At 45.3% G+C, this 14,036-nt stretch overlaps 1 protein-coding gene across 3 annotated transcripts in view; it reads left to right on the top strand.

Moving 5' to 3' along the window:
- The window catches only part of LPP (LIM domain containing preferred translocation partner in lipoma), a 332,580-nt gene that overhangs the window by 51,774 nt on the left and 266,770 nt on the right, over positions 1-14,036 (top strand). For all 3 annotated transcript variants that reach the window (XM_071437786.1, XM_071437787.1, XM_071437788.1), the window contains one exon: positions 10,906-11,004. The gene's annotated coding sequence lies outside the window, so the exon portion shown is untranslated. The remainder of the gene's footprint in view (positions 1-10,905; positions 11,005-14,036) is intronic.

The following is a 14,036-nucleotide window of genomic DNA, read 5'->3' as shown; positions in this document are numbered from 1 at the left end:
TCCCACATCCTTCAAACATCCCCTTCTTTTCCATCCAGGAGTGAGGGTGTTGGGGCAGTGCAGCTCCAAACTTCATGTCTAGAGTTGTTTTTTTTTTTTTTTTTTTTCTTTTTCCCCTATACCCTTTTTGGGGGTTTCGTTGTTTTGTGTGTGATTTGTTTTGGGTTTCTCCTGTTCTCCTGTCTGCAAAGCAGGGGATAGGATATAATGCTTTCCATGGTGGGGCTGTGATGCTGCTGTGGGTTGGTTCATTCTCACAGCTGAACAGTGGCTGGGTTGTGTTGGCCTTGTGTGCTCCCAGCCTGCTGAAAAGGCAGGCAAAGCTCAATAGCTGAAACCACCAATAAGTCATATCACCCACATTTTTTAAGCCATGGTGACTTTAGGTTGCAGTCACCTTGGCATTTAGAAAGTGCTGTGGTGTCTGGGAAAGTGTATCATGGGGCTTGTTTCAATTTAAATGGTTTTGGAATACTGGAGACTTCAGGGTAAAAATAAAGGAGATTTTGATTTTCTAAGATTCCAAACCTGCCCTGGACGTGCTGCAGAAGCTGTGTGGCTGCTGGGGACTTGGACCTTAGCTGTGATATTTTTGCAGACATGGCTTCAAGTGCAGTTCTGTTGAAGTCCTTTGTACCCTCCAGTGAAGGGAATTGCAAAGGGTTGGCACAGCCTAGCTTGAATTTCTGAGCTTGTGAAAGCCAACAGTGTAAAATGCTTTTGGCTGGCTTTTGAGGGCAGATGTCTGAGCACTGCCATTGTCATACAGTGATGGATCTTCTTTATTTGGGTTGGATGTCTCTGTCCTTCGTTGCAGCAGCAAGAATTTTTCTGAGTCCACAGTTCTGTCTCCAAAAATGGCAAAGATTTTTTCTGTTAACTAATAGCTTCCTTGACAGATGTGTGACTTTAATCCCTTATGGAAAATGATTCTGCATTCATCCCATAGCAGGAACGAGACTCAGATCTGTTGGGTGTTCCCAGCATTGCTTTTACTGCTGGGTTTCCGCAGCCATGGGGACTAGATTTGTCCAGTGTGTCCTCATGGGAAACACTGGAGGAATCTGGATCTGTTGTCTTGGTGAAGATGACCATTGTTGTGTCAGGAGGTTGGCTCTGGAGCATTGCAGCTCTGTGGTAGATGCAGGAATTTGCCCAGAGCATATCTCTGGGAATGTCCTGTGGTCCTTGGGTTAATATCCACAGGGTACAAAGGTGGCGGCTTTGGTGGATGGGCCAAGTTTGGATTGATTTTTGAAGGCTTAAGCTTCTGAAGTGGAGAAAGAGCTGTAGGTGTGGCTGTGTTTGTGACAAAACTGATGCCTTCCTGCTGTGCTTGGCCCTGAAGGGACTTCTGGTCCTCAGTAGTTTAGCAGTAATTGTAGGTGCTTGCCCTAAAGGTGATGTCTCCAGGGAATGCTTTTATCAGGAACGTGGTGAAAGAGAAGGGAGATAGTCTTCCTCTTTCTTGTGAAGACATTACCTTTAATTCTTATAAAGCAGAATGACTAGGTTCAACCTCAGCATTACTGGCCAAGCTCTCAAAGGCATGACTGTTGTGTTGAGACACAGCAAACTGAGGTTTCCCAGTTGCAGCTTATCCCAGCTGGTGCCAGGGCAGGTGCCAGGGAATGTGGGGTCAATGCCTTTAGGAACCCTTAGGCACACCAGCTCACCTCCAAGAGACATGGGCATGCTGCTTCTCAGCTCTTCTGAGCTGCTCAGTGAGACTGGTGCCTCCTGAGAAGTTCAGGCATGTTAGTCATTTGTTGCAAGACTATTTTCTTTCCATTTTTGTTCTTAATGCTGTGTTATTTAGACAGCAGGAGTGAGGAAGTTTCTAAGCTGTCTGTTTGGAGCAGGGTGACTGTAGGCCACCTATTCCTGGGCAGGAGTTGCCATCCCTGGGGAGGCTAATGGTGGCTGGTGCTGAGCCACAGGGCAATGGGTGGTTTCCCACAGGTGGGGGACAGATATACTTGTCAGGGACATGTGTGGGCCTCTGTGGGGAAGGAAGCATTCACTCATGCTCCTCACAGCACACAAGTGTTTTTTGCTAATCATTCCAGCCCGCAGGAATTTTTTTTATACGGATTTTTGGTGGTGGTGGTTCTTTCATGCAGTCATTATTTTTTTTCTTTTCCCTCCTTTAATTGTTGAAGCTGTTTTTAATCCCTGACCATAATAAAGCCACACTGTTAACACAAGCAGCGGGGTTGCTGAAATTGCAGCTGTACTACAAGCTCTGCTTTTAATTTCAGGCTGTTATTAATGAGGCTAGAAACTTTCCCTTCCCCCAGCTGAGTTTCAACTGTGTGTCTTCATCTAAGCCACTTCATTCTGTGCCTCAGAGCATCCCTGACTCCATCTGGATATAACAGGTGAAGGCTGAAGACTGTTTTCAGATGTCACGAAGGGGTTTCTGGCCACTGTCCTTCCCTTTTCCTCGTGCAGGCAGCTCTGTGGAGGTGGAGAGTTGGCAGCAGGCAGCTGCAGGGGCTGGGACAGAACCTCCAAAGAGAGGGTGGCACTGGGGAGCTGCAGCCCAGAGTTGCTGGTGCTGGGAAGGAGATGGAACTTCACATGCTTGACAGAGATGGGAGAGCAAGATAGGGTGGTTGGATGGGTTGGGGTTGCTTGTGAGTTTCTGCCCTTGCACTTTGGTCCTAGGCCAAGCATGAGGGACTCTGATGGTTGGTACTGCCATCCCATGGGGCAGCACCCATCACTCTCCATAAAGGGAAGGTTATGGGGTGAGTGTCTTTTCCTCTCCTTTTTGCTCCTGTAGTGCCCTGGGTGCCCACAGGAATAGTCTGTTGTTTACAGAAGAAGCAGTAATGGCAAGAAGGTTTTATGTTTTTGGAAGGTAATATTGTAATTGCATTTGGGATATGGAAATCCCAGTCTGCTGCTGAAGTTGCTGCAATAGACTCAAACTCAGGGATTGTCAGGACTCTAGGAAGAATTCTCAGCAATTTGCATGTCTAAAGTGCAATCCCACACTCCTGTCTAACCTGTGTGTGTTAGAGAGGACGTATTTCTCTGTGGCCAAAGGCACGTAATCCTCCCAGCCCCAGGTGTGTTCTCTCCAGGCCAGGCTGGCTTTTATTTCCTATGCAGGTATTACTTGAGTACTGCAAACCTGTGAAACAACCCTTTAGGACTGCAGCTGCAATAGTCCCTAGTTTTTAAGTTAACACCCCCCCTCCCTTCCTTCCCTGCAGTGTAATAAAGGTAATTACTGCCTGTGCAGTGCATGTGTTTGCAGCTCTGCAGGAGCACTTGCTGGGCTGGTCTCATTCAGCTGGCTCCTGTTTGGATGCTGCATCTCCAGACCGCAGGGTCTGAGCCTGACACTCCACTAGCCTTTTTTCCTAGATGGATTTATTGGATTTCCAGTAAAGACAAACAATGTCTGAGGTCTGACGGTGCTGAGCAGGCAGCGCTGCACTCACTGGTCCAGCCCGCTGTGCTCAGCTCCTTATACGGCCAAAAAAAGGAAGGGGAAAAGAGGGCGCAGCGTGAATACCAGACATACGATGCATTCTTCCCAGCTGCAAACTTGGAATTCGCTTTTCCCTGGAAAGTGGGCCCTCTGTATATCCATTAATTCAGGCTCTGTACTGTTGAGCAGGAAGAGGGAAGCCAGCATTGAGCTGGCTCCGAGCAACACGCAATTGTCTTGTGTAAAGGAATTTCTTTTCTGCGAGGTTTTTTTCTTGCTTTGATGGGAGACGGGTGGGACGAGGAATGGGAGAGGGGGCCTGGTTCTCCTGAAGCTCGCTCTGACTTGGCAAGCTGGAAGCAGGTAGACTGCAATTACATCTATTTTCTTCATCTAAAAATCAATCTGATTCATCATTAGCCTCTGCCTTTAAATTATATTTTCCCTGAATAGCATCTTCCGGTTAGTGGGAGGCGGAGGGGAGGTAAGGCAATCGATTCTGTTACTTCATTCATCATCTGGCTTCAGCCTGTGTTGTTTGAAACACTGTGGGCATGAATGGCTGTGCTCGGGCTGGAAGTACAACGCACAGGTTCTCTATATGGGCCCTGGTATCTCCAAGTGGGCTGGGGTTTCCAAAGCACTGGTTTGTTCTCTTGGGTGCTGCACCCTTTTGAGAGCTTGAATGAAGAAGGTCAGGCCAGTCCCTTCCCTCTCCTGGTTTGTCACTGGTTCACAGGGTGCCAAGGCACTGGGAACTGAACTGCCATGGCAAGTGTTGTGGTTTCTTAGATTGTTTGGAAGCCCCATTTGGAGCTGGAAGCCACAGCAGGGTGAATCGTGGTGCTACCTGTGCACTGGCGGCTCACCTGCCTGCAGCACCTGGGGCCATGTTAGCAGGGACACCTCCAGCCAGCCCTGTTTGTGTCTGTTACCCAGAGGAGAGCTTTTCCAAGACCACAGATGTGGCTTGTGCTTCTGTGGATGCTCTCTGTGTTTCATGGGGGCCAAACAGGTGGGAGAATTGGACAATTGTCACTCAGCCGAAAGGCATTTGAAAAAAGCAGCTTGACAACCTTGAGTCATGTTTTACTGCCTTAGGATCAGAGTGCCTGGAAAGCAGTTCTCTATTGTCTCTTCACAGGCCTTGTGGAGGTGATGATGCTACTTAATTTCACAAGCTCCTTTCATCTAGCTCCTGCACTGTGCTTTCCCATCTCGAGTTTGGGCTGTGACAGCACTTGACTAAGGCAATCTGTGTAGCTTTGTGAGGATCCCATCTGTTTCTCTCCTTGACAGCTGGGTTGTTCCGTGTTACTTGCCTTCTTTCTTTCCTGTAAAACCCAGCACGTTATTAGGACCCAAAATAGTGGCTCCTCTGGGCCATGTTGTAATAGAGGGTGTTTCATGATGACAAGTTCCAGCATTGCATGAAGGTAAAGCCCTTTTATACACACGGGGAAATAGCAACAATCTGCTTGCAGGTCATGCATGGCTCAGCTCTTTGAACTTCTACATTGTCAAGTGTTTGCTGTCTCTGTTCTTAGAGACTGTACTTTGCAACAAGCACTGTAAATTATCCAGCAAAGATAATAAAGGAGTTTGATGGTAGAAAAAAGAGAGATGAATGGCAAATCTATGCTAATGGAAACATCTGTTGGGTATTCTTGTTATTCTTTCCCTATCCATCCCAACATGCATCCAGAGGTTTAAAGCCAAGTGGAATAGAGAGTTAATTTTTTCCTCTGAGTGGGCCTTAGGCTCTTGTGTCTAGGTTTAGGTTAGAACTGTCAATTGGATTTTTGGCACTATTTCATATAAGTGCACTCTTGAGCATTTGGCTATAAATGCAACTTAATGATGCTCCTTGTTCCTTAGCCAGAGCTCCACAAAAAATTGGGTATTGGGCTTGGTGACTGTTGGATTTGGGGTCCCTTAATGTTTTGACTGTCTGAATTCTTTATGGTGGTATTGATGTGGGTGATAGCTGCCAGGTGAGAGCAGGAGACTGGCAGGCTGGTAGGACTCCAGTGCTGTGTCCTCAGATGGGTGTGTTGCTTGCAGAGGGCTCTCTGATGCTGCAGTTACCTGAATTGTGTACATGGTTTAGGAGCATCATGAGTTTTGTGGGTGCTCAAAAGTTGCAGCCTCTCTATCTTGCTTCCATTTCTGCTAGGTTTAAATGGGTGTAAATTTCCACTGGTTGCTTTTCTAATACAGTGAAACACTGAACTGACGGAGAAGGAGAAAAAGACAGGTGACTGGTAAATATTTCTTTAAGCATTGGAGTGGTTTTGTTTCCTGGATATTATCTTCTTGTTGGGAAAAAAATGTAATGCAATAAACACAATGCACCCTCCAAGTGTAGGGGAATGCTGTGCTTCTGTTCTTTTTATGTTTTTTATTTTTGTGGTACTGCCTTGAGGTGTCTTACCAGAAGTATGGGCTGTCATTATTAGAGTATCCTGTAAAATAGCTCTAATAATTGCACAATGTTCTTTATTCCTGTCAGGTTTATTCATAGGCTTTTTTTTTAAGACACACAAGGGACTGTCTCTGCACACATCATTGATTTTGCTAATAAAATCTTATATTTTGATGGTACATTTAATTGGAAAATCATTAACTGCTCTATAAGACTTACAGTATCGTGGGATGGGAATGTTTCCTGTTGCCTTCATGGAGAGATTGATCTAGATGGATTTCTTTGATTTCTGAACAGCTGCTGGGAAAGGGCACAGAATCAGATGCCTCGTCTCTGCTCCAGTCTCTTTCACCAAGGCTTTTCTTCCTGCAGGGAATGGAGAAGGTGCTTAAAACCTGTTTGAAGTTATTCTAGTGAAAAATACGGGGAGAGGACACCTGTTGGACCATGGCCACCATGTTGTCCCCAGTGGTCCCTCCGTGTGAGGTTCCTACTGGCAGCTGTGACCATAGGTCAGCTGCTCAGGTGGAGGGCATTGTTTCTATTCAGGATATTCAAGGACCAGGAGCAGCCTGTGCCCCTGTCCAGTATCAGCCAGGACATGCTTGAAAGCCTCAGGCTGTTCTTGCTGCCCCTTCTAGCTGAGTTCTTCAGGAGCTTGGATCAGCAGCACATGGTTTTAGATCCCACTGCAAGCCCAGAGCCCGTGGAAGGGCCCAGAGTGAGGTGAATCTGGGCACTGCTCTGGTTTATTTGGCTGTTAAAGAGCTTTTCCCCTGGAAGAGAGTGTTGGACTGGCAGTCAGAGAGCCACCACTGAGCCAAACTCCAGTCCTGTACTTAGTGGCAATTAGTAGATTTGAGTGCGTCCTTCATTCTGCCAAAAAACCTGGGAGATGGCACAAGTCTGTATTTCCTTGCATTCATTAATTTAGTGAGTGTGCATGTGTGTTGTATTTGAGGGAATGTTTAGTGTTCAGGTTTGTAGAGCTGAATCTGATTCTGTTTTACAGGAGACAGCCCAGTTGTCCATAGCAACCTGAAATTGATTTCCCCCCCCCCCGTCTGCTGAAAGCTGTTCCCTCTTGAATCATCCCTTTAATTTAATACAGTGAACAGGATGTCCCTGCATGCAGAACCTTTTTTTTTTTTTAACAACAAGTAACCTAGGCAAAAAAAAAATCTTACTTGAGCAACAGCCCTGCCTCTGTCTTTATTGCCACTTGGCATTAGCCCTTGCTGTGCTGTTTCCTTGTGCTTTGTTTTAGGCACTGGAGGCCATTATCAGTATTGGTTAATCACTGCTGCTGCCACAGGGGCATGTCCCCCTGCACGCCCTGGCCAGCATGGCAGTGGGTCCCTCTTTGGCATGAAACCCTTCAGGCTGCCCTGCTTTGTGCTGAAAAATCTATTTTTTGTAGTGTGTGTACCATCAGCCCTGTGCTTTCCCCTGATGTGTGGTGGCGCTCACGTGTGGCACGGGCCATGTTGTGGCTCTGGCTCTGACCTGCCTTTATTTGTGGGTCTTTCCAGTGCAAGCAGTGGACTTGCTTCACAGGAGGCTGGTTGCAGGGTGTTGGGGAAAAATGGGAAGAACTGCCTTGCTGTTTCGTTCCTATTTGCAAAAGAAATCTTTGTCATCTGTGTGGTGCCTGAGGACTCCAAGGGGAGTGATTATCTTGTCAGGGGAGTGCCAGGGATGAGGAATTTGGGACATTTGTACTTTTGCTACCTGGAAGACCACTTGACTACCTTTTGGAAGAATGACAGCTTGTTCTGTTGTCAGTGCAGAATGCAAACTCTTTCCACGTTTGCTTGCCCCTGGATTTTGCACAGCATGGCAAGACAGCAGAGATTTTTTTTCCTATGTTCTTTGTTCTTGCCCTGCTTGTTGTGAAGCCACTGGAGGAGGAGGTGTTGCTGGGCTGGGGCAAGGTGTGCCGTGTAGCAGTTGTCCCACCAGACTTGTCCCTGTTGGTTGTTCCACACAAAGAGAAGCAAGCTGCTGCTTGCATCCATGCTTGGGCCATTAATACAAATTGCACCAATCTGTGCTGTGAAATGTCTGCCTTTCCCTGGCTTGTTTTATAAAAAGTTAAAGGGGTAAAAAAAAAAAAAGCACACTAAATCAGTATGGCAGAGGCTTCAGTTGTGTGTTCACCTGCTGTCACTGTGGGATGAAGCCATGTCACTTGACATGCCTCGTGTATGGCACTTGTTGAGAAGATAGTTATTTCATCTCTCTGTTTTTTTTTATGTCAGTCAAAAAATGGTTTGTTTCATGTGCATCATCTGAACATTGCACTGAATAAGCTACCCAAAAAAGGTTAATCTCCAATTCTGTACTGCTTTTACTGTCGCATCCAACTGCTTCAAAGACAGCGATGAGTGTATTTCTAATGATGACTCCCAGATACAGAGGTAGCATAGGCTTCTACTTCTTTCAGGTGCCAAAACTGAGACTTACAAGGCCTGTTTTTTCAGAACACTTCATGTTTTGTAGTGCTGTACATGGTTATAGTACAAGTGATTAAAGGTTGAACGCAGAATCTCAATCCTTGCCTGCTAGTTCTTGTCTCTTCTGGACATAGTCCTTCTGTATCTTTATTCAGCCACAAAAGGCACAGCAGTAGTAAATATGTGGGAAATGTTGATATATGTGACTTTGCTCTTATCGTTCAGAAGGTTTATGGCAGAGGCATAAACAGGATCTAATCTTTCCAAGTGACGCTCAGCTGCCAGACCACAAAGCTTCCTTTCTCATCTCCTTACCATTGCCTGCCTTGCATGCTCTCCCTCTTCTGAAAACTGAATGAGGAGGAGGAAGCCACTGTCCCACATGGCTGCAACCTCCTTTTTGACATGACTTGGCTTTCATACAGAACTAGCATGTAGAGTGGACATTGCTCCAGGTGTCAGTGAACTTTGGGTCTTGTTGTCATTCCTCCTTTCAGCAGGAGTACTGCCTGCCTGAGAGCTGGGTATGATCTGGCTGAGTTATGCAGAAGTTCCTCAACTGTTGTCTGTAACTTCTGTCAGTGGGATATTTGTAGATTTAAACGCTTCCTCCCAGAAGTATCAAAGGAACTGAGGCCACTTTTCAGCGTGGACATGAAAGGCTTTCGCGCACTGGTGCAGCCAGGATTGCCATGGAGAACAAAGGCTTTTGCTAATCGCTTCTAATGCCTTTCAAGTTTATGCCTCATTTTTTCCCCTTTTTCAGATGGCCTCCCAGAGTACTGAGACTTCACTGACTGACTCACCAAATAATTAACAGGAGGAGGACTCAATCTCTGAAACTTTTGAACACCTCTTTTAATTTTCTTGAATAAGTCAGTACTCTGGCCAGGATCCAATTTGTGTAATTACATTTGACCTAACTTAATCCCTTGGCAGTTTCAATTGCATGTGGTAGTTGTCTTGGCTCCCTGTCCTGGGCTGCCATTCAATGCTACTCCATGGTTTTCAACAGCTGTCGTAATTCAGCTGTACAAATGGGTGTATTTTCTTGGTGGAAGCATTCCTCATATCTCTATCCCTTGCTAAACATCCTTATCTCACTAGTATGTTGGGAGGTAACGTGTCTGATGCTGCATATTATCTTGCTGAAGTCCTTGGAGCTACTTTCACCCTTAAAGATGGGCATGCATTTACAGTCTTTTATCAGTTGTCCAACATACATTTTGAGATTACTTTGAGTTTTTCACCTTCAGGCATTTATTGCTCAGTCTCCTCAGCTACTTTGTGGTGCTTTAGGGACGTTATTGGTGCAGGTATTCCTCTTTAGCTTTGGAAACAGCACTTCTGCCATCCAATCAGTGCTAATCAGGAGTGTGTCGCCTTCCTGTGCTGACAGCAGTTGGGCTGGCTGGCTGTAAGTGTTGGCATTGCTAAGAGTGCAAGTAATGAAGGAAAGCAAAAGCCCAGGACAGCTGGGTAGGATTACAAAGGGTGAAAAAAACCATCCCAAGCCAGAAACTTGGAGATGGACAAAGTGCAGTAGCCAAAAGTACAGCCAGATGGGTAATCCTTGCAAAAGACAAGACACTGAGTTCTTGCATTGGCACATCCTTAGATGTGCAACAGGCATCTTGTTTTCACAGCAGGTGACAAATTGAGGGTTTCTTGGCTTCAGCCATCGGAAAAGGAGTATTTGTTACAAAGCCACTTGATCCTTTGGGGGCAGGAGCAGCTCCCCCTGAGGGGAGACAGAAATTTAGATGAGATGGGGTGCAAAAGGTGATCTACTGGTGAAAGGTGCTGTTGTTGCAAATTGTCTGCTACCTTCTAACTCTGTTTTTCTGAAAGCCTCCAGAAGTAGGATGGCAAATCTGTCATTGCTGCTCTCCCTTGTTGCCTGTTATCTTTCATGAAATTTGGGATGTTTTTGTCATTCAGAACTCTCCCCTGTGTTTCTGAGCACTGTGCATGTAGATTCCTGCTCTACCTTTCTACAATGTCACCAAACACTTGGGTTCATGAGAGAATTCATTTTGCTAGGTAGAACATCCTGAAGATCAGGTAAGGAGTATGTTGTGAATACAAAAGCCATTTATCAGACCTGACTTTTAGTCTCTGGATCTATCCTGTAATTACACACATTTAAATCTCAGAGTGGACTGGAAATCTTGCCTCTGTTGGTTTCAGTGACACTGTAAATAAAGTCACCAGTGGTAACATTAAAATTTGTCCTCTGTCACAGAACTCAAAGGTTTGGAGTCAGAGCCATCTGATTTGGACATGTGCTGGGTATTGCTTATACCTTGGCAGAGCTTTCTGCAAAGTCCGTGAACAGTTTGTTTCCTAGAACACAAATTTATCAAACCCTTATGGTGGTTGTCAGAGAAAATGTGGCCAACTTTGAGCGGTGGTGCATGATGTATCTACAGTCAGTGATGATGCTTTTGAAGATCTGTTTGTGTGCTAAATAATGGGGTGCAGAAAATTGCATTTCGGAGTTGCTGGTTTTTCCTTCACTCCTGGACTGGACTCTGCCTGCCATCCCGAAGACAAATCTTTTATTTTTCTTGTTTCAGAGTACTTTGTAACTGTGTGTGCCTGAATGCATCAGCCTTTGGAGGTGAGCGTCTTCCCTTGAAACAGCCTCGTGATAGCCAAGTGCCTTCTCTCTTGGGGTAAGGAATGACATACACATGCAGAGATTGAGAATGTGCTGTGAGCAGAAGCAGAATGGGCAAAGAGAGGACAAGCAGCACTGCCTCAACTTGTAAATTTTGGAAATAGTGAACTTGTCATGGAGAGAGGGAATAGACTGAATATGTGCACTGTAAATAAAACAAATTATAAACTTAAGTTGCAGCAAAGAAATTTAGCTGAGGTGTCGGTGAATGATCACAGTCAGGATAGCTGAGTGCTGGAGTGGATCCCCCAGGAGGTTAGGCAGTGTCAGTCATGGAAAGGTTTAAGGACAAGTTGGAAGAGCAGTAGCAGACATGCTTTTAGGAGAACCGATCCTTCCATGTAGTGGAAAAATAGACTAGGTGACGTCTGGAGAGTTCTACTAACCCACTGATAATTAAAATGAGAATGTGTGAAATTCTTATCTTAACAACCTTATTCAAAGCTGATAAGGTGAAAGGCAAAGCTGGGTGTATCCATGCAGAATGAGCTGCATGGTCTGGTGAAGAATTGGGGCAGCAGCAATTAATGCTGGTGCTCAGTGTCTTTGTTACCTGAATGGCGATGTTATTATGGAGGGAAGTATAAGCTCAGGGGAAAGAAGAAGTTTAATCCTCTGTTGCTGGCATGTAGTGTAAACTTGTGGTAAAAACAGGATGTTGTATCAATTCTGGCTCCTTTGTAGTAAGTTTCTGGGAGTTTGGGTCATTTCCATGGTCCCTGTAAGGGATTTACTCTTACTCTCAGGGGTGTAACCTCATCTGTTTTATTGTGACATCAGAACACAATGCTACAAATATAGGTATACTGAGCAAACCACAAATATCATGTGGAACACAGAGAGAGGAACCAAGTGATTACTTTTCCTCTCTTTTCCAGGGCTGATAAAGTGGAGGAGAGTTTCATTTTTCTTCTCTTGCTCTTCTGTTCATGTTCTCCATTGTGTTTCTTTGTCTTCTCTTGACAGCAAACACAGCAGGCTTTTCCTGAGTTTAAAAATGCTGGCTCACCAGCTAGGTCTTGAAATTATGTCCTGAAGATGTCTGCTCCTTTAGTTCCTTTGCTTCTTCCTCCTTCATCCCTTCCCTGGGGAGCTGCTGATGACAAATGGAGCCGGGGCTCAGGCAGCCTCCAAGCCATCCTATGACAAGAGGGGTGTTCAGGTGCTTTGTCTTCCTTGGTCCAGTGAAGAAGATCAGTGAGATACCTGTCTTATCTTGTAGGACATCTGAAATTCAATGGGAAGTTCTTCAACCTCTTGTTGGACTTTGGTTTCTCTAAAATTTACATTTCATCCATAATGTCAGCAAACACTGGTGTCTGCCCTGGAGTTAAACCAGTGCCTTATTGTTCCTTATCATCTTCTGCTTAGCAGAGATAAGATGTTGTGTCTCAGGGGTACAGGGACATGGAAGGAGCTTGCAAATAGCTGTAAGAAATGCAGATGGTGTCAAGAAGAAAATAAGGGATGCCTTTCTGAAGTCACCTTTGTACATGTTTTTTTTTATTTTTTCTCTTTTATTTTTTCCTCCTCTTGAGCTTTTCAATTCCTGCAACTATCTGCGCAAATCTTGAAAGCAAAATGCGTTTGTGGAAAGATGCAATTTACTGTGTTCCCCCATGATCTTTTGATCTCAATCAATCAAATAAATCCAAGACCTTGCCATTCACCTTGTTGCAAGGACGGTTAATAAGTTGAGGGGTTGTGCCAATGGTAGTGATGGTTTTCCAGCCTTGTGCTTTTTTTTTAATTGTTATTCTTTTTTATGGTTCTGACCTTTTGGACTGGTCAGGGTAAGATTATTTGCAAAGAATAGTCCATAAATATGCCTGTCAGGACTGGAGTTAACATTCAAGCGTTGCTGCTTAGCAAAAGAAAGCTATATGCCAAAGTTCAATTTAGATTTCCCTGCAGGGTTGAAAATAATGATAAGACTCACTTAACATGGCAGGGATGAGTCCTGCCACCTCTGTGGGAGTGGCTGCTATGTGGTCCTGCAGCACTTTGTAGCTGTGTGCCTGGTTCAGTTGTCTGCTTCTGAAATTTGGTGTCTGGCATCTCGTGCTGGGGCTTGCTTGGGGTGGAGGAGCCCTGGATGCATCTCCTGGCTCTTGGAGGTGCCAGCTCAGTCAATTGGTAGCTTCCCTTGATTTAGCAACTGGCTTTTTTTCCAAGTGCTGCACTCCTTGCAATGCAAGTGAGGGTTTGTGGAGCTGCTCTAAGCTCTGTCCTGCAAAGGCACCCTGTTCCCATCTTGGCACTCCATCCTGCCCTCAGTGCAAGCATGGCTAAACACAGCCCATGAGTGTCCTGTGGTGTGTTGAGCTGTGTCCTGTAGGTTACCTGCTGTAATCTCTGAGCCCTTTGGGAATCCCAGATTTCAATGGAAAGCAATTTGGGTTTTCCCTGCTGTGACTATTCATGAAAACAGTTCCCAGATATCTCCCACCTAATGTTTGCCACCATGGAAGTGTGCATCGTCCAGTGGTAAGAATCTTGCTTTACTGTCAGGAAATATCTGAGTGGTTATTGATGTTTCTGCTGTCCTGTCAGCAGAATTGACTCCTCTAGGTGAGAGCAGCATGAGGAGTGAAACTGGAAACCAGAAGCTGCTATTCAAGCATTAACCTGCAGCACTTGAAAGCTGCACAGTCCATTGTGTACAAATAGTCTCTTTAGAGCCTGGTTGTGAATGTGAGTATAGTTTGTCTGAAGCAAGTGGCTCTTCTGAGTTCATTTTTTCTTCCTTCTGAAGATGAGAAAGTTAAGGTGCTGAAGACCACTTGAATTTTATTCACAGGAAGTTCATGGCAGTGGAGCCCTGAGGCTGGGTCTGAGACACATGAGTTTGGCCAAAAAATTCCCCTAGAGAAAGCCTATATGGGGTGAAAAAAATGATGCCATCAGTTGAGAAAGCAATTTTCAACAGACTGGGACTAGGTGGTGAAATAAAGGTACAAAAAACAGTGCAGCTTGTGGAAAGTCACAAAGCACCTCCATGACAGACCCCTGTGAGAGCTCAGCAGC

This window comes from Agelaius tricolor, unplaced genomic scaffold (genome assembly GCF_023055355.1).
Source record: "Agelaius tricolor isolate 1412-34295 unplaced genomic scaffold, bAgeTri1.0.p SCAF_12, whole genome shotgun sequence".
In the NCBI taxonomy this organism is placed as follows: Eukaryota; Metazoa; Chordata; class Aves; order Passeriformes; family Icteridae; genus Agelaius; species Agelaius tricolor.
This window is presented reverse-complemented; position numbering and strand designations above follow the sequence as displayed.